This window comes from Heloderma suspectum, chromosome 3 (genome assembly GCF_057233095.1).
Source record: "Heloderma suspectum isolate Gila_16-S chromosome 3, 16-S_ref, whole genome shotgun sequence".
Lineage (NCBI taxonomy): Eukaryota > Metazoa > Chordata > Lepidosauria > Squamata > Helodermatidae > Heloderma > Heloderma suspectum.
Window position 1 is genome coordinate 236,132,754 of NC_139460.1, and position 25,556 is coordinate 236,158,309.

Genomic DNA, 25,556 nt, shown 5'->3' on the forward strand with positions numbered 1-25,556 from the left:
AGATGTTCTAGTAGAGTAACAAACTGTGAATAAAAGCACTCAGTGTTGTAAATGCTGAAATGGAAAAGCCTATCTCTTGGGTTTTAAATGTAAGAAAACAGTATGGGTTGTTTTAGTTGTTTGGAGGTTGTTGTTTTTGCAGCAATCTGTATGCTTAGAAAACAGTGCTGTAAATAAAAATTGAGTGGTTCATGAAAGTCAAAAAGGAAAAAGAGGGAACTTAGTCTGTGGTACATGCAAAATGCCACATACATGGAGGTATCCTGTGGTTCAGGGTTCAACTGAGATTGAAATTGAGATGATCATATTAGCAAATTAAGGACCTCTCTTGATCCTTGAAAACAAGAATCATATAACTATCATCCAGTTCTTCCAACGTACTGTATGACAGCCATTTCTGGAGTGTATCCAACAGGATTATGGGTAAATTCTCTTCTCATTTCTATTGGCACCCCACAGATTTGTCTGAAGAGAGTGAAAACAAGTTTCATCTTTACTGTCTTGTCAGTGAAAAAAGCATGAGCTCATTTTGGGAATGTGAAGAAAGATTGCTATTAATGTGAAAAATAAGTGGCATGTTATATCACCAGTTTTATTCCACATTATTCAAGCATGGACATGTATAGAAGGCTTATTATATTGAAAGTTCTGAAATGACAGCTGATATGTCTTATTTTATATAACTAGCCAAATACTGAGCTGTTTAGATAGACTTGCATATTTTATTTCTTCTGAAACAAACAGCAAACCCACAACCTTTTCTGAAAAATGGAAAGGATTATAAAGTTATTTCTCTCCAATCAGATGACAGTGAATGACTAAATGTCACATTCTAAACACCTATATTACAGTTCCCTTGAAAAATGCAATTTATGGCAATCAAGACTTATCAACATTGATTATTTTCCTGAATGGATCTACAAAAGGGAAAGCAAGATAGAGGTTATACTCTCCTGTTCCTAAACATACAAAAATAATAACAGTTCTTAGTCAATTCGACACAGAGAAAATATTAAAGCACACCTGTATAGACAATATATAGTTGTTACAAAATCCAATGTTATTAAATGTAAAGTTTGCCATATATTGCTAATTTGAGCAAAAATTGAGTAAACTGGATATGCTGTTGATGCTGTTTACTGCAGGGGTGGACAACCTTTTTAGCCCTGAGGGCCACATGCAGTGCCAGGTGGTGGATAAGGGAGCTGCACATATGCTGCTATTAGCGGTGAGGAAACCGCAATTTCTGCATCAGGATTGCTTGGGGAGGGGAGGTTAAATCCCCCCCCCGCCCAGCAATCCTAGTCAAGACCACTGTCCCAGCAGTGCTAATAGCAGTGTTGAAACAGCAGACCTCTTCCTGCTGCCCAGCTGATGGCTGATCAGTTGGGCTGCAAGGGAAAGTTAGTGGGGCTCCCTGGGGCCACATGGAAATCAGCTGAGGGCCACAAGTGGACCATGGGCTTCCCACCTGTGGGTTACAATGTCTGATGCGGTTTTGCTTGGAAAAAAGGCAAGTAAGGGGGGGGCATGATAGAAGTGTATAAAATTATGCACAATAACTTTTCTCCACAATAAAAAGTGTGGAGAAAGTGGGTAATACTAGAATGTGGAGTCATCCAATGAAGCTGAATGGTTTCAGGTTAGATAAAAGGAAGTACCTCTTCATACAGTGCATAGTTAAACTACGATATTCACTTCCATGAGGTGTAGTGATGGCCACCAAGTTGAATGACTTTAAAAGGGTATTGGACAACTTCATGAAGGATAAGACTATCAATAGCTACTAGTCAAGATGACTATATATTACCTCCAGTATCAAAGGCAGTATGCTTCTGAATACCAGTTGCTGGGGAACAGCAGGAGGAGGGCACTGTTGTGTTCATGTCCCACTTGTGGGCTTCCCAAAATTATCTGGTGGGCCACTGTGGGAACAGAATGCTGCAGTAGATAGGTATTTTGTCTAATCCCGCATGACCCATCTTATCTTTAGATATTTAATTGGTTTCACACTGAGAACAAAAAGAGGCGGGAAGAACAGCTAATCTGAAAAGAATATTGGCTTGGATCCAAAGATGCCATTGTGTGAGCATAAGACACACAAGGAAGGATCCTTGATTTCATAATTACCCCTTTCTGCTACAGTCCTCCTATGCCATGTCCCATGCCTACAGATGTAAGATTTCTGGAAATTTTCAGGCCATGAAAAAAACTGATTTTTTTCGGGAAAATTAGAAATCTTGGAAAAATTGAAAAATAAGCAATACTTATTTTTTTTAGCACTCTTTACTGGTCACTTCATTGCTTTAAGACAGCCTTCCCCAACCTGGTGCTCTCCAGGTATTTTGGATTTCAGCTCCCATCCGCCTCAGGCAGCATGGCCAATTGTCAGGAATGCTGGGCACTGTAGTTCAAAACAACTGGAGGGCACCAGGTTGGGGAGGGCTGCTTAGGAACATAAAACATCCTTTCTGTTCCTAAAAGTATTTATGACTGACTTTGTTTGCCCGCAAAATTATCACTGTATTTTAAAACTTTGAAAAATAAACTTAGTAAATTTGTACTTATTGTCTGAATAGATTAGAAGTACCTTAAATGACTGCTACCGCATCAGAAATACAGGACTGTATTGAACAAAATCCAGCCTGGCAACAATGCACATTTACTGTCAACAATGCACAAAGCTGACTCTACTCACAATTTGGGAAACTGAGCATAAATGTCTATCAATAAAATATACTTTAGATCAATAAATTTAATGAATGAAAGAACTAACTATGCTATGAAACTTACATAGAGGATTAAAAAACATTTTCCCCATGGCTTCATTATTTCCAGACATTTTACATCTCTAGTCTTTCTATAAAAGTGTTCTTATCACATAGTTCTTAGAAATCATTTTGGGGGGACTAAAGACTGTGTAGCAATAAATAAACACCTTGTTTTAAATTCTAAAAGAAAATATTTCAAAATCCAAAACAGTCCTCATCCAAAATCCAAAACAGTCCTCATTAAAAAAAAAAAAGGGAAAAAACTGTTATTTTCCCTAATTTTTCCGGGCCTTCACATCTCTACCCATGCCATTACAGCGGGTAATCCAACCTGCAGGACCAGCTTTCCAGGAAACATAGGGGCTCCAGCGGGAAGGGGAAGCAGCAAAGCCCTATCTGGGAGCAGAATCCAAGCTATTGGGGCACAATCCAGAGAATATTAGGTGCGCACCAGTCCCATTGAAATCAACAGTAGTTTTGCATGTTCACATATTTTGTCTTCTTTGTGTCTCCAACTCTTTGGTACCAGGTGTGCAACATCATTATTAACACTATCAGTGTACATGGCACTCTACAGAATAATGAGCAAAGAAGATGGTGCCTCTCTCAAGTAGCTTCTAATCTAAGAAATAAAAGAGAGAAGTGGGTGAAAGAACAGGAAGGAAATGGCAAGCGTGACATGGGAGAAAGTGAGCAAATGCAGTTGCACATATTTGGACTTCACTGGGATTGCGAGGTTAGCCCACCTTCTTCAATGTACAGTGTTCTTAAAGAACATCCCTTAGAAACAACGTAATGCAAAATGGAAATAGCTAATATGTTTGATTCATGCAAATGATAATCAGACAATACCAAGAATGTGGATACCAAACTATAAAATAAAAATGGCATTAACATAAGAACACACTATATCCAGATGCCACCCTGTAGCAGATTAACAAATAATGTGCACTGAAAATCATCCCAACTAAGGCCTTAGTCTGTTTACAAGAAATCACATCTCCAGGGATTAACAATTTTGGTATAGTAACAGAGTACAAAATATATGAATGTTGCATCAGCTATGAAAGGCACATGTATGTATTATCAGTTCTTGTCCCATTAACATGCACAAATGAAGAAGGCCTTTCCCTATCACCATTTAGATGTATTTTTTAAATGACAAGTAGCACATTCTACATGTATGCATCCCTCATAACAGACAAAACCAAACCTGGCATCAGTGACTCAAATGGCTGGGCATCTGCTGGAGCCCATTTACCAGCAGGGTGCCCACCACCACTATCCACTGATATCAGAACTGAGCATGGAACAGGAGACAAGAAGTGTGACCCTAGAGTGATGTTCACTTTCCTCACCAACTCCAACTCAGCTAGTGGACATATCACAGGTCCCAGGTGTCACGCCCCCACTGAAGGAAACCTACTCAGAGGAAGAACTAGAGCTTCCAGAAACCAAGAGCACCCCAGCCACTGTCACCAGACCAGGAGGAGCCTGGACCCTCAGGGGAGATGGCTGCAGGTCCCTCCCTACCAGGAGGAGGGGACATTGCCTCCGAGGCAGAGGCTGAGAAACCCCCGTGCTCCAGGAGCATCGTTGCCTCAAGCGGCAGGCTGGTAGGGCTCTCATGAGAAGGAGAGCCTGCTTGCAAAGAAAGACTCCTCAGGGGAAAGTGACTCTTCATGAGTAGGGTTCTGGCCAGAGACTTCTAATGTACTGCAGCTGAACCCTGGCCTGGGCTCAGCAGGCTCTGGTAATAAAAGTCTTCCATGTCTGCCTAGCCAGTGCTGGAAAAAATACTTTTCTTTCAGCTCCAATGTCTTCTAAGTGCCTCCTGGTTCTTGCCCATGTTCTGTGCTACTGACCCTTGGACTCCCACTTGACTGTAGTTCTGGAGTGGGTAACGTATCTGACTGCCTAACTGTGTTTCGACCTCTGCCTACCATCTTGACCACTCCTGCCTTTGCCTGAACCCACTGGACTAAAACCTGTGAGCTTGAACATTTGCCTGTTTCATTACCTTGCTTTTGCCTGTTTCATTGCCTTGCTTTTGCCTGTTTCACTACCAGGAACACATAAACACAGAAATTTTATTTAAAGTGAACCTGGACAGCCTAAAGCAGGTGGATTCATGAGATGAAGAGTGCGGGGGAGCCGGCAAGAAATTTCCAGGCAGCCGCAGTGGGGAAGAGGAACAGGAGGAGGAACCTCTACCATATGCCATCTTAAATAGACATCCATATCACCCCTGTGTATATAGGAGGGGTCCGTGGAAGGGTGCTAGTAGTGAAAAGAGCACCTACCACAGGTCTCTTGCTTGGGGCTCACAAAAACCTGGTGCATGTGGGATTTATAATCTGCTATCTCTACCAAACACAACACATTCCAGAAGTTGCTCAAGAGCCAATTCATATGTTATTTGATATCTTGATCAATGGCTTGTCACTTGATAAGACCTCTATCTTCTGCCTATCATGTGGTGGTGAAGGCAGCAAAAAAAGAATATTATGCTGCCTCTATCACGTCTGCAGAGTGCTGTCCCAGGAGGCTGTTCCAAGTGGTCCGGAGCCTGGTTGGTCCAGTTGCTCCAGAACCGCTGGAGCATTCTAAGGCCTCCCGTGAGGCCTTGGCAAGGCACTTTCCGGATAAAATTGATTGGATTAGGAGTGATATTCTGTGCACCATGGATACAGTTAGCGAGCAAGAGGCAGTCTGTGGCAAACCGGTTTTGTGAGATCGGTTCCAGCTTCTTGCTTCTGATGAAGCGGACAAGGTGCTTTCACCTGCTTACTTGATCCTTGCCCATCTTGGCTCATTATGAGCTGCAGAGAGAGGCTGGGTGAGGAGATCAGGGTGGTGGTGAATGCCTCCCTTCAGGAGGGAGTGATGCCATCAGTTGTCAAGGAGGCAGTGATAAGACCACTTTTTAAAAAGCCCTCCTTGGATCACCAAGATTTGAACAACTTTCACCCAGTTTTGAATGCCATTTTGGGGCAAGGTGATTGGGCAGGTGGTGGTGATGCAGTTGAAGGCACACTTGGAAGAAGCCAATTATCTAGATCCATTTCAGTCGGGCTTCAGGCCTGGGCATGGGGCAGAAACGGCCTTGGTCGCCTTGGTGGATGATATGAGGAGATCTTTGGATAGTGGCCAATGCTCCTTCCTTGTTCTCCTCGACCTCTCAGCGGCTTTTGATACTGTTGACCATGGTATCCTCCTGGACCGCCTGGAGGGGTTGGGCACTGGAGACACCATATTACGATGGGAGGGGTCCTTCCTCTCCAGAAGGTACCAGAGGGTAGCACTGGGAGAGGTGGTTTCGGATCCATGGCCACTCACTTGTGGGGTGCCACAGGGTTCCATCCTCTCCCCGATGCTATTTAACATCTATGTGAAGCCGCTGGGGGCGATCATCAGGAGGTCTGGGGTGCAGTGTCATCACAATGCAGATGACACGCAGCACTACCTCTCGTTTAAATCTCCACCAAGGTTGGCCGTAGAATCCCTGTCCAAATGTCTGGAGGCAGTGAGTGGCTGGATGGGGAGGAATAAGCTGAAGCTGAACCCTGACAAGACCGAGGTACATTTGGTGGGAGACAAGAGGAGGTTGGGGGATGTTGACCTGGTGTTGAATGGGGTACGGCTACCCTTGAAAGACCAGGTCTGCAGCCTGGGGGTCATTTTAGACTCCCAGCTGTCCATAGAGGCTCAGGTGTCAGCTGTGAGCCGGACAGCGCTGTACCAACTCCATCTGATACGGTGGCTGCGCCCCTATCTTCCCAACCATCTGTTCCCATTGGTAGTACATGCCCTGGTCTCCTCTCATCTAGACTACTGTAATGCGCTCCACATCGGATTACCCTTGAAGATGGTTTGGAAGCTGCAACTGATGCAGAACGCGGCGGCTCACCTGATTAAAGGCAGCTGCCGGCGTGATCACATCACTCCGGTGCTGAAGGAGTTGCATTGGTTACCAGTTGTTCTCTGGGCCAAATTCAAGGTGTTGGTTTTGACCTTTAAAACCCTATATGGTTCTGGCCCAGCCTATCTTAAGGAGCGCCTCCAGCAACACCAGACAGGCCGCTCAACAAGATCAGCCTTGGATGGCCTTCTCTCTGTCCCATCAGCCAGGACAGCTAGGCTGGTGAGGACGAGGGAGAGGGCCTTCTCTGTGGTGGCCCCCACTCTGTGGAACTCCCTCCCTAGGGAACTCCACCATGCCCTCTCTTTAATGAGGTTCTGCCACACATTAAAAATGTGGTTGTTCAGGCAGGCATTTGGGGTGGGTTAGGGTATTTTTAGAAATATGATGTTTTAATGTAGAATTGCTGTACATAGCCCAGACTGGCCAGATGGGCAATTAAGAAAATAAATAAATTAATTAATTAACAGATGAACAACCTCCACTGAAAAGTGCTGGGCTTCAGAGGTAATGTCAGTAATATGAGAAGACTGTCTTTCATCTCTGACAAGTTGATCAGTAATGGTGGACAAGATGTCTGAACGGCAGTCTGTCTAATATCATTCATCTTCCATTGTAATTGACTCAGCACATTCTACAGCGCTTCAGTTTGAACCGGCCAACAGCTAGACAAAACAGACCCAACTTTCAGCCTATGTGAAATCAGAGTCAACTCTGAAATATGTTGTAAAGTCCTTTGCAACGTGTATTGGTTCTGCAGATATGGAAAAGCTTATCAGACTAGCAAATGTGGAATATGGAAGAATATGGACTGAATATTGAAAAGCTAATTAAACGAGTACCTTTTAACTCTACTATTTTAGTAATGTTCTTCCGCAAATCCTGAAACAAACCTCCTCACCCCCTGCAAAGTTCATATTATTTTAGCTTCTGAAGGAATCACCTCGACCACTTCAACATTAACAAAACAACATATGGAAAACCATAAAGAAGGAAATATCAGTCCCTGGGGTGTTCTTAGTTTGTGAAACACTAATGCTGCCCCTGTAATTACACCATCTTTAAATATGGCCTCCTTTGCAATCTATCAATATACCATTAGAGGACAAACATAAAAGAAGCCTTTTCCATCTTCAAGAGCTGCACACCCGTATTTCTTGTGGTTGTTAAGCAGATGTTTTCTTAGTTTAGTAGAGGCATAAATTCCTTTTACCACAACATGTCTCACCATAGTATTTAAGGCTGGCATGCTGGGCACAGAGGGTGAGGAATGGTTTGATTTTGTATTTCCTCGCACTGTGTTCTTTAAAATGTTGTATATTCTGTCCTTGTGTTTTATTGTCACTCTGTCTTCTTTATGCTTATTATTGGGAAATGGGCAAAACGGATGTGACATAGATTATGATAATCACCTAAAAAATTCAGAATAGCTGTTAAAAAATATCTCAAGTTAAAACACCTTAGCTTTTCTTTTTCTTCTGAGCATTCCTTATTACAAAGCATGAATACTGAATATAAAGCTGTAATGATCCTTAAGACATGGAATAGGAAGTATAATGCAATGACCTGAGTATAACAGCATTCAAATTATATTGCATATGTCTCCGCAGGCTCATGGATTGAATCTGGTTCTGTGATGACAATTGTCTCACTGATCATCACGAAAACCTCTTAGGTTTGGGCTACATATGTAAGAAGATGGGGCTGTAGACTCCTGAGGTGACAGAGTGGACCGCACTACTTCAGGATGAAGAGAAAAAGCATCAGCAAAAACTATCACATCAGAGAGAAAGGTTCTATCCCAGCCCCGCAGTGCTAAGTTTGTTTATTACATTTATATCCCACCTTTATGCTTGTAAATTTATGCTTACAAGGGGGTGTTTTGAGGAATGCTGGGAATTGAAGTCCAAAACATCTGGGGATCTACCTTCTGCCCACCCTGATGTAGGATACAATATATCCAGGTTTTGAATAACTTTAGATTTTCATTTATCTCCTAACAAGACAGACTAATATTTTGGATTGTGTCGTATTTTGCTTCTGTTGAGAATCTTTATTATGTAAGCATCCCTTCAACCTTTTTATCTACTCTCTATCTTTATATCTTTATATTTTTTAGATTTAACACATTTGAAATCTAAGACATTTGAAATGAAAAATAACTGAACAAATTATTTTTTTGCTTTCACTATCATGTTTGCATCTTTAAAATGAATTTAAAAAGCAGACAAACCCTAAACAGAAATTGCCAGTTATGAATTACTGATGTTCAAACTACCAGTGATCTAAAGCTTAGTCTGCCCAAGACAGAAAAGTTACCCAATCTTCTATTGTAGCTATATTGTATTGTGCTTGTGAAGTGCTTGACGCTGATTGCCTGACCTAACATGGTGGCACTGAATGTTCAATTGCCAGTAAGGGAAAGGAACATTGACCAGGTTCACATGATCACTGCAGCCCACCATGGCTTATTTAAACCACAGTGGGTTGCAGCGTGTGCCAGGCCATTTTGAATATTCAACCCCCGGTGGGGGGGTTCCATGGTTTGCCATATCATCCGAACCCAGGCAGCATGGCTTGTTGTATGGGAAAACAACCCTCTAATAACCCTACAACAGCCCGGTCAGGGTTTGTCCTGTCCCAGCAGGCCTTGCCGCTTGTGAACCAAAGTTTGCTTCAGCTTTTAATAAATATAATGCAAAGTCCAGTATAGTTGTGAGAGGGTGGCTGCCATGGGAGCATATTACCGTTTAACTTCTTGGCTAATTATGGGCAACAGAGAAAGGGTAAAATCTGAAAAATTAAACAGCTGCATTTTGGCCTTGAGCTGGTTTCTGAGCTATTAGCAGAGAGATCTTCCATGGGACACAAGCTAAAGAGGAAGAAGGCTGTTGAGGGGGATGTTTCAGCTCTCAGCATCCACCCAAGAGGGCAGAGCTGAAGTGCCCTAGTTAGACATATTAATTGCTTATGGGTCAGATTCATTTGTCAGAACTAAGTAATTAATGCTGGACTTGTCATCCACTCTGGACCTTTGTTTGTTGAACCTTATACTGTTAAAACCTATTGTGGAATATAATGTTGGTCTTCTCATAGACCATGGAGTATTATTTGCCTTGAACCAAGAACTTTTGTCTTCGATTGCCCCCAAAGCCTTCTGGTCTGACTTCTAAGACTGCTGTTTTGCCTTGGTACCCATACATTAGAGTTTCCCAATACAGACATTGCTATTGGACCTGATCTCTGCCAATGTGCATGCATTTCTAGCCTTGTCTGATTCTAGACCTATTTTGTGAAACAAGATCTACCAGGAGCCCCTTTTCAATAGATCTCCGAGCAGAAAATTTATCTACTCCTCAGGACTCCTTGACTTCTTGTCTTGTTAATTTCTGAATCCTTGGACTTAGTTCGACTTGGACCCCAGCAATGTAAGATCCTGAAATATGGAACATCTCCAATAAGCTGGGATTCTGCCTTGTTGTGACTTATTCTTGTATCCTTGAACCCGAGTCAGCTCGGAGTTTCAGTGCATGGAAATCCTGCATTTGGTACTGCTGCTGTCACCTAGGGCTCTTTGGCCTAGTTTATTCTTGAATCCCTGCACTTAGTTTGGCTTGGACCCCTGCCATGTAGCAGTCCCGTCAAAGGATCTGCTCCAAGAGGAGGGACTCTGCCTGGCTGCAACTATTCTTCACCCTGAACTCAAGTCAGCTCAGGGATCCTGCACAGGGAGATCCTGCTTTTGGGAACATCACCATTTTTGCTTGGGGCTCTAGCCATGACTCCTATGAATTGTGAACCATAACCTGTTTTTAAATCTTGTATTGTGAACCTGGATCTCAAAGTACTTCAATGTTGTTAAGTCTCTGACTATGATTATGTACTTGCTTAATCTAAGCCATGGGCCATTAGTTCTAAAGTTAACTGATTTATAACTACTAAGATTAAGATTACTTCGCTTCTGAAGTGTGATCTCTGTCACTTGATTCTCTTTTGAATAAAGCTAAGTCACTGAATCTATGTCTCTGTCACCCTGCCCTATGGTGAGAAAGCTAGGCCTTTCCAACAAGTCCATGGGTTATTGGAGGGTCGTTTCCCTTTCAAATAAACCATGCTGCCTGGGTTTGGACAACACGGCAAACAATGACAACACCAAATGTAGGCCAAAACATCTGGAGGGCCACAAGTTGCCCACTGCTGATCTAAGTAGGTGGGTTAGGGTATTTTAGAAAACGTTTTTATTGTAGAATTTTATTGTTTTAAACTGTTTTATTATATGCTGTACATCGCCCAGCGTGGCTGGTGACCAGCCAGATGGGTGATTAATAAATTTAATAAATAAATAAATAAATAAATAATATGGAACTGTATTTGTTATGACATCTTTTGTCAGAAACCTCACAAAATATAAAAATAATGAATATCTGTAATACAGTGCTATGAAAGTTTATTCATAAGTAAATCATACTTCTAGGCTTAATCCCTAGAAAGTGTGTTTAGGATAGCAAGCTAGATATATTAAATATCCCAACTGCAAATACTAGTTTAGAATAAGGGATATCAACTGCCACACAACATTCAGAATACAGACAGAATCTATGCATTTTATAGAAAAGAAAAATCCCAGAGGAAGGAGTCACACTATATATTGCAATATTTTGCAGTTTAATCTAAGAGTGTACCGTCTAAATCAGGGGTGGGCAACTTGTGGCCCTCCAGATATTTTGGTGTACAACTCCCATCAGCCATAGCAAGCATAGCCTATGGAGACGGATCATGGGAGTTGTAGGCCAAAACATCTGGAGGGCCAGAACTTGTCCACCTCTGATCTAAGTAATATGGAACTGTATTTGTTATGACATCTTTTCTCAGTCATTTGTTTACTTTTTGTAAACAAAAAACATAAACATAAACATTTGTTTATGTGAATTCAGTCCTGAGTAGCTACTGGGTCTTGTCAGAAAAACTTCCACCACTGAATCTTTCTATTTAGGCGAGATTTCCTTTATTCCTAATAATATTTTGACCACTGAGAGAAGATATTGCTGGATCATCCACAGCCCAGTTACCATCAGTAGCATGGTAGATGTGGCATACCACCACTGTACTGCACCACAGGAAACGCTAATTATTGCTTTGTGGCTGTGCGAAGATCCTTAAATTAGATTCTTTGAGCTGTTCTGCCTTTGCAGAAGCTGACAGTACCTGGTAATTGGTGAAAATTATCAATTTTGATTGAATATTTAACAAAGTAATTGACAACTAACCAACCAGTATACCAATAACTTAAAGAAAGGCAACATAATTAACTGTTGATGGATCCAGGCCATAGTAGTAACTCTACAATTCAGGAAAGTGTCCAAGATAGCACCTGTGCCACTCCCCATTCCAACAATGGGCAGCCTGCAAAAATGTAGAGCTCAAAACTATGCAACTACAGTTATGCAGAAAACAAGCCAACAGCTTATTTAACATCAGCAATTCAGCAATATGAAAATAATTGCTTTCAACAGAACATCTAATAATGTTGCTGGTCCCAGATGATTACAGAAACGAACAGCCAAACACAGTTCATGCCTGAAACAAAATTCTCTCTCTTTCCAATTTAAATTTCCAATTCATCTCAACATGAAATCAGAATGGCCCTAGTGCAACTGGAGTATGGATTGTTTATTGTGGTCACTAGAGTAACCTAGATAATATTTTAATGCTGTAATTACATTCACACTATCGGAATTGTTCAAGGTGGTAAGTATTAAGTGTTCAAAATAAGACTAAATAAAAAATCAAAATCAAAATATAGAGAAATATACTGTTACCGTTTGATTGGGTTGCTTGTTAATTTAAATTAACTAGAAAACTAAGTAGGAATTAGGACACAAATATGTCAGTTTTAATACATTTTAATATTTGACTTTTACAAGTATAGTACAGGTACCACAGCAGGGGCTATCTAGATTCAACCAAGAGTTTTCCTCACTTCAAGCAGGGCACAAAGGGCTACCATAACTGGTGACAGAATGGACTTCTACCAATTTAAAAAACCATCAGGAGGGCACTTGGTATTACTTTACTTTTGCATTGTTCACATATTTGGAATTGGGAAAGGTGTTTACTTATTTGGAATCAGGAAGGAGTGTCTTGTCCATGATCAAGTGGCTAGTGGCCCTGTGGCTCACTTGACGTGTGTTATAATCACAGCATTATGAATTACAAGAGTTAATCTGTAGATAGATTTTTTTTTAATAGAGGCTTTAGTCTTCTTTCGGGAGGGGGTGTTGGTAGGGAAAATATTATATTTGATACTTGGGGTCTCTTTCAGTCTTATGATTCAGTGAGATGTCCATAAACTGAGCTCTCACTAGAATTTTTGTGTGCGTGCACATGTGTGTAATAGAGGTATTCACACAGACTTTAAACTGTACCTTGGAAGTCCCCACAGAACATTTAGATGAATGGGATTATGACATATTGAGGTGGGGTGGCATGGTGTGGGGACTCTCAAAGATAATAAATGAAATATATTCCATGTTACCCCCTTTCCACTATTTATTTACTGCATTTAAATATTTTTTTCTCCAAGGAACCCAAGGACATGGTCCTCCTCCTCTCCATTTTATCCTCACAACAACCCTGTGAGGTAGGTTGGGCTGAGAGTCTGTGACTGGCCCAAAATAACCTAGTGAGCTTCCATGGCTGAGTGGGGACTAGAACCCGGATCGCCCAGCTCCCAGGCCAACACTCTAGCCACTACACCACACTAGCTCTACTATGAAGGCAAATTAATACGCAAAGTTTAATAAAGCTGTTAATGACTTTGCCTCCTCTCTCTTTCTGACCTTATTTCCCATTACATACCTGCCTGTGACCACTAGTCCCCTAGCTGTACAACCTTTAGGCATTCAAGAGACTGTTGCTCTTGTTACCTGTCTTACAGGTAACAATGTTACCTGTCCTCCCTTGCTGGCCTGTATGCCTGGAACTCTGTCGCAGAACTATGTTGTGCCACTTCTCCCTCTTCCTTCATCTCCTCAAAATCTATCTTGCCTTTCGATCCTTTGGCTTAAATATTTACACCCCATTCACACATTATTTATATATATGATGGGTCCTTCACATAAGACCAGGAAGTGGCACCATGCTGCCGGCCCCGCTTCTGAGGCTGCATGGCTTACCTGGTCCCCACCCTCACCATCCATGTGTTTGGAGTGGATGTCTGCCAGGGAAAAGAATACACATGTAGTCTTTCCCTTTCAAATGTCCACTGCTAAGGTGTGGACATAGGGGCAAGCTGCAGGAAACCAGGGGCAAAACTAGAGATGTGGTGCTGTTCCCTGGTACTCGTATGAGAACTCCTTCACAAATATAATATGTGAAGGATTTAGTCTTCCCTCAAATTGTAACAAAGCCATGCAAATGGATTTGCAGGAATGCACTCCATTACCCTTATCCTATGGCTTTCCTTTTCTGTCCCTCCACTGATGAAATTTAAATTGTAAACTAACCTGTCCAGGGACCTGTCTTTTTTAGTGATTATACTCTGCAAAGTGCCATGTACATTGGTGGCATAACAACGATAAATAACTGGACAGAAAAATCGGATGCGCTTACACATTTTGGTGAAGTGATATTTTACCAAAAGCTATTTTTTATTCATTTATATCCAACTTTCCCTCCGGGGCATTCAAGGCGGAGAACACAGTTCTCTCTCCCTCAAATGTATTGGCACACCGATTAGGTGAGGTAGGTTACATTAAGAGTGTGTGAGTGAGCTTCATGGCTGAGCCTGGGTATCCTCAATCTTAGTCCAACACTCTAACCCTGGGGAGGCAACGTGGTGCCCATGGGCAGTGGCAGTGCCCCAAGATATGTTTTTGGTGCCTGCCAAGGTGCCCTACCCTCCCACGTTTTATTTTTCCTTACCAGCAGCTGGGATTGCTTCAAAGCAAAGTGAGGCCCTCCAGCCACTGCCATCTTCAGTTCCCATGAATGGCTCTGGGTCACACATGGGGCTCAGAGACATTCTTAGGAAATTAGCTGGGTGATTGCAGGCCAATGCTTTCCTTTGCACCACACCCAGCCGCCACCCGCACACACAAAAGAAGAAAGAAGGGAAAAGAACTTCTGTTACTTCTGTCTGGTAAGCTAGGGGAAGGAGGCTAAAAAGAACAGCAGGGGGCTAGAAAGAGCAGCAGGGGCGGGGAGCCAGCCATTAGGGACAGGAGGGTTCAAGAAAGCCAGCAGGAATCCCACAGGGAGAGGATAAGAGCAGAAGCAGGAAGCCAGTGGAGGCTGGGGAAGCCCACTAGGAGCAACTGGAAATGGGGGTTGGAAAGGGTCGTGTGCTTCCAAGTCTGAATGGATAGAGGCTGCATGAGTGTGAGAAAGAGGAAGGCTTTAGGAGAGAATTCTGGAGGGATCCTGAAAAGGAATGTGGTTTCTCATGTGCTTGCAGTGAAGTGTGTGTGTGTGTGTGTGTGTGTATGCCTGTATCTATGCATTAAGGATACATGGGGTGCTTGCTTACATGCGCACATGTGTAAATTGATAAAGGATGGCTGTTTGCAGGGAGGGGGGAGGGTGATGCGTGAGAGTCCATATGCCTATAGATGGTGAGAGAGAAAAAGATATAGGGGGAATGAGTCGGCTGGCAGAGGTGGGAGGAAAAAAATTGCCTTCTTTGAGTAGATTTGTCAAGGAACTGAAAACTGTAGATTCAAAGGAGTTGCTTAGTGGATTGGGGATCAGACACACACACACACACACACACCGTCATTTGGGCAGATTACTTGTCCTTTGCGACTAGTCATATCTTCCATGGCAGCCATTTTGTGGTGGTGCCCAGAATAGTTTCTCAAATTGCCAAATGTGCCCATGGGCTCCAAAAGGTTGCCTACTCCTCCACTAACTACTACACCACACTGGCTCTCTAATAACTGAATACTTTTTCCCCTGAATACTTCTGGATTTTCATTAGCCTGATTAACATCAGATTATTCCCCTGTTAATAATAAAAAGTAAAAATGCCAGAAAAGGGAATGCACAATTTCTCCATTGTTATTAGTTATAATTATGTTCCGGATATGTTTTGACTGTATATTTTGAGCTACAACACCACTCACAATCTATGAAGAAAGAAAAGAAGAACAAAAGGAAAACAGTGATGTAATAATAAAATATGATTTCTATGCTCACTTGCTACACAAGTCCTTATTGGCAGTTAAGAGGGAACTGTACTAGTGGGAAAAATAAATCTTTCAGCTAGATGTTCTTCCACAGTGCTAAATATTATATTTGGGAGATGCCTTTTGCACCTCTTTGGTGTGTGAATAGTTAGTTGATTCCTCAGGAGACACACACACACACACACAACTGGCTATTTTCATTTGTTAGAGCTGGTCATAATACTACATCACTCGTTTAGTCCTTCACTCAGCCATATAGTCAGAGGTTAGTTACCTCTGCTGGTCAGCCCAGAAGGCATGGTGACTATAAGTATATAAAGCCTAAGCTAAGGAGGTTCATAGGAGGGACACCAGAAAAATGAATAGTCTATCAAGAGTTGGGCCAGTTTGTTCCAGTGCATAGTAGTCATCCAGCAAGTAGGATGCAACAGAAGGAGTGCCTGTATCCTGCCATCTGCCATCCTACCCCTAATATCATGGAAAACACCACTGTATCGTATTATGGTGTTCCCCATAGCAATTACCACAGGGACTGCATTGAGGCTGGCATAATCCATGAACTGCGCCTGTGTCAAGATAATTAAAGCCAACCCCCGTTTCTCTGTGGGCAACAATGCAGTCAATTAAAATATCAGGCCATAAATTTAACCTATAAATCACCTGTCCTGAAAAAAGCAGCTTGTTCAGCTGCCCTACCTAATGGCTTCCATGGCACAGGAGAACTGATGGTTGGTTATGCCCCAATATAAAGCATGCACAGCTCTTGCCACCAGAGTAAAGGGAAAAGATGTCTCTTTGCATGAAAGCTATCAACAGTAATGGCCTTATCCTGTGTTACTCCACAGCAAACAGAAAAAAAAACAGACAGAGTGTTATCTGGGATAATCTTAAGAGATTTGGGCTTGACACAGTCTCTGTATTCTCCACATCCAAAACAGTATTGATGATCAAAGGCAAGTACTGATCATTTCCCACTGATCTCAGAGTTCAAGCACACATTGAGAAAACTGAACAATGTCTTAAGTACAAAATTAGATTTCTAGTAAAACACACACCAACAAACCTCATGCAAACAAAAGGTGCACATTCTATAAGCAGAATGAATTTGCATACATTAATCTAATCTTCCCAATTTATTTAAAATGCACAATATACCACACTCAAGTCCATACCTGTACAACAGTAACAATATTAAGGCTGCACTCTTAAGTCCACTTGCTAGAAATCCCACTGAACTCAACCAGACATATATCTAAGTAATGTGCTTTGGATCATGCTGCCTCTGGCAGCAAGAACTCATACTAGAAAACTAAAGGTAACCTGAGATTGTTCCTTAAATTGTGCAATTTACTGACTTGAAAGGTTTTGCTGTGCTGTTTTTTAAAAAATCCCACACCTGACTACTTTTTTCACAAGATGCATAAAACTGGTGGAGGAACAAACTCCCCCCTCCCTCCGCCGGATGTTTACGTTGTAGCCAATACTGATAAAACTCAAAACTTGAACACCAAAGAAGAATGGTGCTCAGAATGTACAGCAACTGCCCACCCACTCATATACTTTTGGGATTAAGAGAGGATCCTGTAGTTCCAGAACTTTCAGAAACAAATACAAATAAATAAATGGCTGCTTTGCTCTTTCAATTAAGCAGCCCATAAAATTCAAGTCTTAATAAAGAAAATGCTAATTCAGCTGTACTGGTCTCTCAGATTCAGTCACACACACACACACTGACATGGACCTAGAAACTGTATTTAAATTGTAATGACCAACAATAAAACCTTAAAAAGCAGTCAGTCAAGACTCATTCTAGATAGCTTATTTCCTCTCGCTCCCCACCCACTCCTCCAATTTCCAAAACGCTCCAGAAGCTAATGGATGGCCCCTCCTCTCCCTGCTGTCACTAGTTCTCCATCTACGAGCCTATTATTTGAAGGATTGCTTGCTAAACTCAACAAGTTCCTAGTCGCAGGCAGCCCGCCTGCATCAGAGGGCACACGAGAACTCTCCCTAGTGGAGAACCCGCGCCAGTTCCCGTCTCTCCTCCGGCGAGAGGCACACGCGCGCTCACTCACACACACTCACAGAGCAAGCGCCAGCAGAACAGCACACGCTCCCCGCTTTCTCGTGCATTCCCCAAAGTAGGAGGGAATTGAGCTTGCCCGAATCCTCTGCCTGCAAGACAGGAAGGACTACAGAGAATGCTTCAAAGTGAACAGATCTGGAAAGCCGGGGTTGAAGCGGGGGCTGCCGAGAGGTTCCCCGCCACCCCCTTTTTCTCCTCCCTCTCCCTTATTTTATTCCTTTAAGCGGATCTGAGATCTCATTGAAGGCAATTGCAGTAAATGAGGACATTTTCGGGACTGCGCGGCTTCTGCTGCTACTCCGACAATTGCCTCAACCAGTCACGGTTGAATTAATGTTTCATTGCGAAATCTAACGAGGAGGAGGAGGAGGAGAAAGAGCAGGAGGTGGTGTTGGACAGCGGTGACCAAGTCTCCGGGAAGCAAGAATTTCTTAAAATAATCCTTTGGGTGTTATCTTGCAGCAGATGCTCTTACAAGAGTGGATCGTTGCTCTGAAAGCTTGCAGAAGTGAGCTGGGAGAGATGCATCATCGCAAAGGAACTGCACAGACCTTTACTTATTTGTAAGGAAGCGTAGTAAGGTAAGCATCGCACTGCAAATCAGCCCACAAATTCCAGAGGGATCAGACTGCCTGACAACCCTCAGCATCTCGCTGGAAAGAGGCTTCATGAAAATAGTGAGTTACCATGGCTGCCTAATTAAAACTTCACAGGGAGAAGTGTAAGCAAATATGAAAAGCGTAAATTTCCAAAAGGGGGGGGGATCGTGTTATGCAATAGTACGTAGCTGCCTGCAATCGTAATTGCATCTTACAAGTTTCACAGCAGATGAGCGGGAGAGGCGAGGAAGCTGGGGGAATAACACTCCACATGTCCAAGAATATCAACGTTCTAGAAAAATATCAGAAACCTTGCACGGGGCACTATTAGTTACGGGAAGCTGCTAAAGTGCTCTGATGGAAGTGCTGCTGTTTTCCCCGGGGGTTGATTTCAAACTAAGCACTCCAGGTTATTGGTTCTAAAGAATAACACCCCCTCCCCACACCACCCCTCCTTTCCCCAGTGAAGAGACTGTAATTAGATCTCCCACCGATCTGCATGATAATGGATTATACTACAAGCAGATATCCTCGCCAATAACTTGCAGTGCAGTAGAGTACCTCTGACTCACTCACACGTTATATTATATAGGTTTTGAAAGTGTTGGCTTTTGGAGGGAAGTGTGCTGCTCTGAAATAATGGATTCTGATCTAACGCTGCCCACCCCCAACACATACTGTGTGCCCTTTCAACACGTTTAAATAGGCAGCCCTATTAAACTGCATCGGGCGAACGAGACAAAGGGCAATAGCGCACATCAGGCTCCAAAGTCAAAGGGGCCATCTCGTTGGGACCTTGCGTCCTGCTGCCTCATGCTGACGGGAGTTTCCGCCTTGCGTCGTTAGCACTCGAATAAAAATCCTCTCCTGTGACCTCAGCCTATCTACTTAATAAAACGCTAGAGCGAGCTCCAATAATAATGGGGCGACAAAGATTGCAGCTAGCTAGCCTGGATTTGGGGGAGGGGGAGAAGGCTGAAGGGTTTAAAGATAAGCTTCTGGCTGTTCTTGACACTCCGGAAAGCCCTGGAACAAAATGCTGTATTTGTGTAGATGTAGCTCAAGAGGTTTGTCCCAAAGGAATAGCACCCCCTCTTCTTGTCTTACAATGCTACACTAGGCAGTGAAGCGGTTTAAATTCGACCTTGTCTGTCTAAACAGCTTCAATCCTACACAGGCATAGTAGAGAATATTTAACTCATTAGGAACCGGAACTAGGAAGTTTGGAAGGATCCATTCCCCCTCCATCTCAATTACAGAAGATAGCTTTTTAAAATTATTTTTTAAACTATGATCTGCTGTTAAGACATACTGCAAAGCAAAATCACACAAAAAGCAATGGTATACATATACCACATATGATGGATTGCTTAAATGTACGCATTCCAGAGGGCATACCTTTCATATTTATATTCTGTGCATATCAAGGTTAACATCAAGACGCTGGATGAAAAACTACTAGCTAGATATCTCATGATGTGACCATTCCAATATATTTCACGCAGTCACAGTATTTTAGCCATATTAGTATTTTAATAGTAAACATGAAAACAAAGAAGAGGCACATGTATGTTAATTTTTATGAATTTTGTTATAACTTAGATGGGAAAGTAACATTGGAAACGAAGCTTGGTTTTGTTTTAGCATTTATTTTATACTCCTGCATATAAGCAGATTAATGATTTGCTTTGTAAATATAACATTAGCATGTCTAATAGCTTGTATATTAGGAGTATTGCTAATCTACTTCTATTTTGCATAGTTTAAAAACAAAAAGAAAATAGGTGTATGGCATGCTACAGTGTTCTGTATGGTATTATATTGACTTGATTATAAATCAATATTATAAGACCTGAACTTTTATTATAAATACCTTCTTGCATCAGATTGGATATTATTGGAGCCTTGATTAAAATGCTATGACGTTATCCCTTCATTAAAAAAAAATGAACAAAATAAATTGCTTCTCCTTTCAGGAAAGCCTTACTTCTAAATGTGCTAACTAACCAAGAACTAGTTGAACAATAAAAATAATGATAATAAGGAAGCCATTAGTTACTGATCCAAGGGAAAGGCATTTAAACTGCTTAACATTCAGTGCACAGGTTTATTCATTAAGCCAACAACCACCACTCTTGCAGAAACATCTTTGCGTTTTGCAAGTTAACTATTTTGCCAACTGATGTCAAAATTAGAATTGGGAAAAGCTAAATTGAAATCAGCCAACGATAATATGAAGCCAAACAACCAATGGTAGAACACATGAACAACAAAGCTATGATGGGTAGTTACCACTAGAGATATAAATTAGCAAGCAGAGGGGGCAGGAAGAGGAGACAGGGTTTTTTTCCTGGTTTTCCCCATACATGTTCCTCTTAAAAACATGAAATACGTCACATAAAGTTAAAACGTTGGAAGTAGAAACCATCATCATTGCAGTAAACCTCAATATTATAATACATAAACAGAGGAAACAAATTTTAAGAGAAAAAGCTAAAAAAATAAACACATAATGTACTTAAGGAGTAATATATGTGGATATTAAGTTACACTTCATAATGCTGTTGAAGAGGTTAATGCTCTTTCACTGTCATACACAGTCAGCAAGTGTCATAGTAACTGGATAATAAGGATTATAATTTTATCTATTATATGAGTATCTGAGTTTGCCAGTGAATGATTTTTTCTTGAAAATAATAACGTATTTATTATTTATATTTATTCTCAGACTCAGAATCCATGTCGGAAAGTTCCATAGTTTCTTATTCTGAACTTTCACTTTGAGATCCATGGACTTCAAAAAAGCTTCTCAAGTCTTTTCACATGTTAGTTTGACTTGTTAGTTTTATGTATGTATTTTCAAACATTCATCACTTTCTTCCACTTGATATAGAGGATGGAAGAATCTGAGGCAAGTGTAAAGCAAAAGGAGCCAGAGTCTGTGTCGTATCAATGCCTTGCCACCATATTGCATGAGCAAAATGCTTGGCAGACTCCCAGACTGCACTCCTGCACCAAATACCTACATATGTTCTGTATATTTGAAAGTAGTACATTTCAGCATCAAGTCCTAATGTTGTTTAGTTGGTAATTTTTAGTAATGCAGTCAGTCAAGCACACTTGTAGTCTTCTCATCACTAACGTTATTTCTACTTTGATTCTGGGATCAAAGAGATTTGCAACAGTATGAACTAGCTGTGTAACAATTAGTATTTTAGTCTGAAAGAAAAAGTAAGAAATTTCTTGTTCATCCCTGCTGCCCCCATTTGAGGCCATAAAGAACACTCCCCCACACCCCCACTCCAAGTTTTGAAGTCTTTCTGCTGTTCTTTCCCATCTCCCACAGGTCATTATCCTGTTGCTTGGAAATTCACATTCAACAAGAATAGTTGTGTTCATTAAGAAAACATGTATTATTTTAAAAGGATTTTCTTCAGATTATTACAGAGCAAGTTACTACATAACAGCATTAGGCAATTGTCCTTGGTTGCAACCAAGCTGATAGTGAAGTTACTGAAACTTAATCTTTTGACAAAAAATGTGTATTTAAAATGTAAGCATAGTCTCACAAAGCTATTGAACTATGACATCAAGGCCACTCCAACAATGTCCTAGTCCAAAGGAGGGCCAGTTGGCATAAATGGTTTCAAAAGATAACTCTGCAAGTCAAAGTTGCTTATTACATGCGTCATGTTCTGCATCATCACAAGCACAGCTTAAATAAGTTACTGTAAAAACTCATCATATATAATAGGCATGGGAGTAGTAAGAAACATATGCCAATATTTAAAGAACAATACAACTACTTCACATGTCCAGTGGGGCTATGGATGTGTTTCCCCTTATACCATGACAAGATACTTTTGAAACTGGAGGAGGGTTACTGGCTTAAACATTAAAAAATAAAATAAATCCTAAGTAGGACTTTGATTCTGGTCCTAGCCTATAATTCTTGTTCTGCAATAGACAATGTCGTAACTTGATGAAGTACTCCAAAATTAAGGGTTTTACAGCAAAATCCCATCATGCCTACTCAGAAGTAAGTCCCGTTGAATTCATTGGGACCTACTCCCAGGTAAGTGGTTACTGGATTTCAGTCTTAAGGACTTCAGTGCAATATTATTACTATGTAGGGCCTTTCTGCAAAACTGGAGAAGTGACACGGAGTTGCAAATAAGACATAGCGTTACATGACAGCATGCAATGTTACAAGTAATGTATTATTCACATTAGCATATCTTGAAGTCCTTAGATTCATTATTAATTATACAGAACACGATCAGATGTTTTTCTGTGGCACATCAACACTATGAAACATATTTCCTGCATCATTTACAGCTTTCAGAAAGAGTAAAAATACTACTGTATTCGTGGAGCACAAAGCTAATCAGTTGCTTTAAAGAAAGAAAAATGTCTGACTTTAGAAATAAACATTTCCCAGGCAAATTCATTTTGTGTGCATACTTTTGCATAATATTGCCCTGGCATATTAATTTCTCTGAGTTTTATAAGTGCAAGTGCTTACTTTTCCTCCTTTCCCCATCGGGTTTACTGGTCAGCCCATTAACATCAGTGCAGCTGGTTCAATTTTCATCTATGACAACACACTCAAGACCCCCATATGGGACTACATCACCAACAGACATGGACTGGTTTCCTAATAATAGTGAGCATTTATCATATCACTAAGAAGCACTTTTGAAAAGACTGATTTACACATGCAAGTGCATGAGTTGATATTGCATGATGTGATGACTCATAACTCCATGACTTGCAGATAGATATGGGAAATGTCTCCATTAAATGCATTGTACTTGAAATGATGTGAATCAATATGAAAGCTATCTGTGGTGGCCAATTCACAGAGGCACATTTTTATGTGATGTTGAAAACATCTCCATGTGTGAACTCACCCCCAAGCTATGGTAGGGGAGAAACTGCAAGAGCCAGAAAACAAACAAAACAAAAAGAACAGTTTTCACCAAACAGTATAATCCTACATAATAGAATTCTATAGAAATTGCCTTCCCAGCCCAATTCTAAACTTTCAGTGAAACAGAATTATGTCAAGACACTGCCTCTCCAAGTAGAACATACATCCGTTGTTAAAACAGCCCCAGGGAGTGCTCTACTATTCCCAAGATAAATGAGTGCTTGGATTCCCTCCTAAAGTATTATTTCATAGTTTATCATTTCACATATTGTTTCAGAAGACCTAGCATGGAATTTCCATTTATTTTTAATATCCTCAGTCTTACTTAATTATTGGCACAGTGAATGTATATGATGTTGGAGCGGTGGCTGGCTACACATAACGAGGTTGGGCCTTATTTGAAGTTTGTAGTAAAGACTTTAGTGTTATTTGTTAAGCCATGGGATTGTTTTTTTAAAAAAAAAATAGTGCCATTCAAAGTCGTGAATTTCTTTTTTTCTGTTCTTCCCCTTTTGTTGAACTTTTTAAGATTATACGGTTTCATCTTTAGTTGCTTTTTGTTGCACTTTTGTGTATTTATTAGTTAATGATAATCTCTCTCTCTCAAAAGGCAATGCAAATATAGTTAAGAAACTGTGAGCAAGCCCTTATGAAGTACTGGGGAATAAGGAGTGCCTGAGGAAAATTTAGAGGAAACGTGATTGAAGAAATGGATTTTAAGGAGGGCCTGAAAAGTGTTTTAGAAGCAATTATTTCAGTACTTCACCACATATTGGGTTTCCTAGGGTTCCTAATAATAACAGCAGTTCAGGGGTTTTTGCTACATTTTTGAACTTGGGGAAAAAGTGAGGAGCGAACAAAATGTTCCTCCTGAATGTTGCCCTGCTGTCAAATTCTTAAGGGAGCATAAGCCTTTTGAAACATGGGTCACATTGGCTTGGTTCATGGGTCATGATAAGCCAGGTATCTGGAGAATCCTGGCTTATCATGCTCAAACAAGCATACTGATGCCCATTCTCTCCCACTTGGCTCCTCCTGCCAGTGGGAGTGGCTAAACAAACTACAGACCTCATGGCCGTGGTTTATTAATCATAGGGATGTACGAAAGTCACTTACCTTTTCGAAGGGTGACATTCGCGGTGGGGGCGAGGCGCTCCGTCCCTCCCCCCAAAATTCTCTCTGGCTGGCTCCGCTCCCTGGACATTCTGCAGAGCTGCCGGCTGGGGCCGCCCACAGCCGGACATCTGGCTGCTGGGCAGCCTGCAGGGACGCAAATGCAGGTGGCTGTAGCAGCCGCCATTTGCGTCCCTGTATTTTGCCGTGATAGGCTACGTAAATATCAACAAACATATTATCAACAGCGAACGCAAATGGCAGTGGCTACGGCGGCTGCCATTTGCGTTCCCTTTTTTTTTTGGCTGTGATAGCCTACGTAAATACGTAGTCTATCACGGCTATAGTGATGAAGTGAATGGCGGCCACGGCCACCATTCGCAAGTCAGTGCGAATGGCAGCAGGTAGGTGTCCTGTTTCGCGCACTGGCATTCGGCCTCACTGAGCTCTGTGGCGGAATTTTCTGACATCCCTAGTTAATCATGACATCTGAACTGGAGATTCTAACTTGTCTCCCCCTAAACAAGCCATAAGCCATAGTTTGTTGTTGGTTTATGAGTCTGGCATGTTTGGGCAAAGACAAGCCAGAATCTCTGGTTTGAACATCACAATAAAATGAACTGAAGACAGAGGGTCTGTAGTTTGTTTAGCTTCTACTATTTGCAGGAGGAGCCAAGGAGGAATGATCAGGCAGTGCGCATGAGCATGCTACATGATCTGAATAAGAGAACTCCCCCTGGATGAGCCCATTCTCTCTCTTATTTTCCCACCTCTTGCCCTTCTTGCAAGTCATAATTAACATTAACCTCTAGGATTTGTTGTTGTTTATTCGTTCAGTCACTTCCGACTCTGTGACTTCATGGACCAGCCCACGCCAGAGCTTCCCGTCGGCTGTCGCCACCCCCAGCCCCCTCAAGGTCGAGTCTGTCACCTCCAGAATATCATCC

At 41.6% G+C, this 25,556-nt stretch overlaps 2 protein-coding genes across 5 annotated transcripts in view; one reads left to right on the forward strand and one right to left on the reverse strand.

The window, feature by feature from the left end:
- The window catches only part of DOCK1 (dedicator of cytokinesis 1), a 556,714-nt gene that overhangs the window by 277,048 nt on the left and 254,110 nt on the right, over window positions 1-25,556 (reverse strand). The gene's annotated exons all lie outside the window — the stretch shown is intronic.
- The window catches only part of INSYN2A (inhibitory synaptic factor 2A), an 80,412-nt gene continuing 72,803 nt past the window's right edge, over window positions 17,948-25,556 (forward strand). The window contains exons 1-2 of one of the 2 annotated variants that reach the window (XM_084841448.1): window positions 17,958-18,135; window positions 18,430-18,545. The gene's annotated coding sequence lies outside the window, so the exon portion shown is untranslated. Of the gene's footprint in view, window positions 18,546-25,556 lie in introns of both variants that reach the window. The other variant, XM_084841449.1, reaches the window with a different exon arrangement.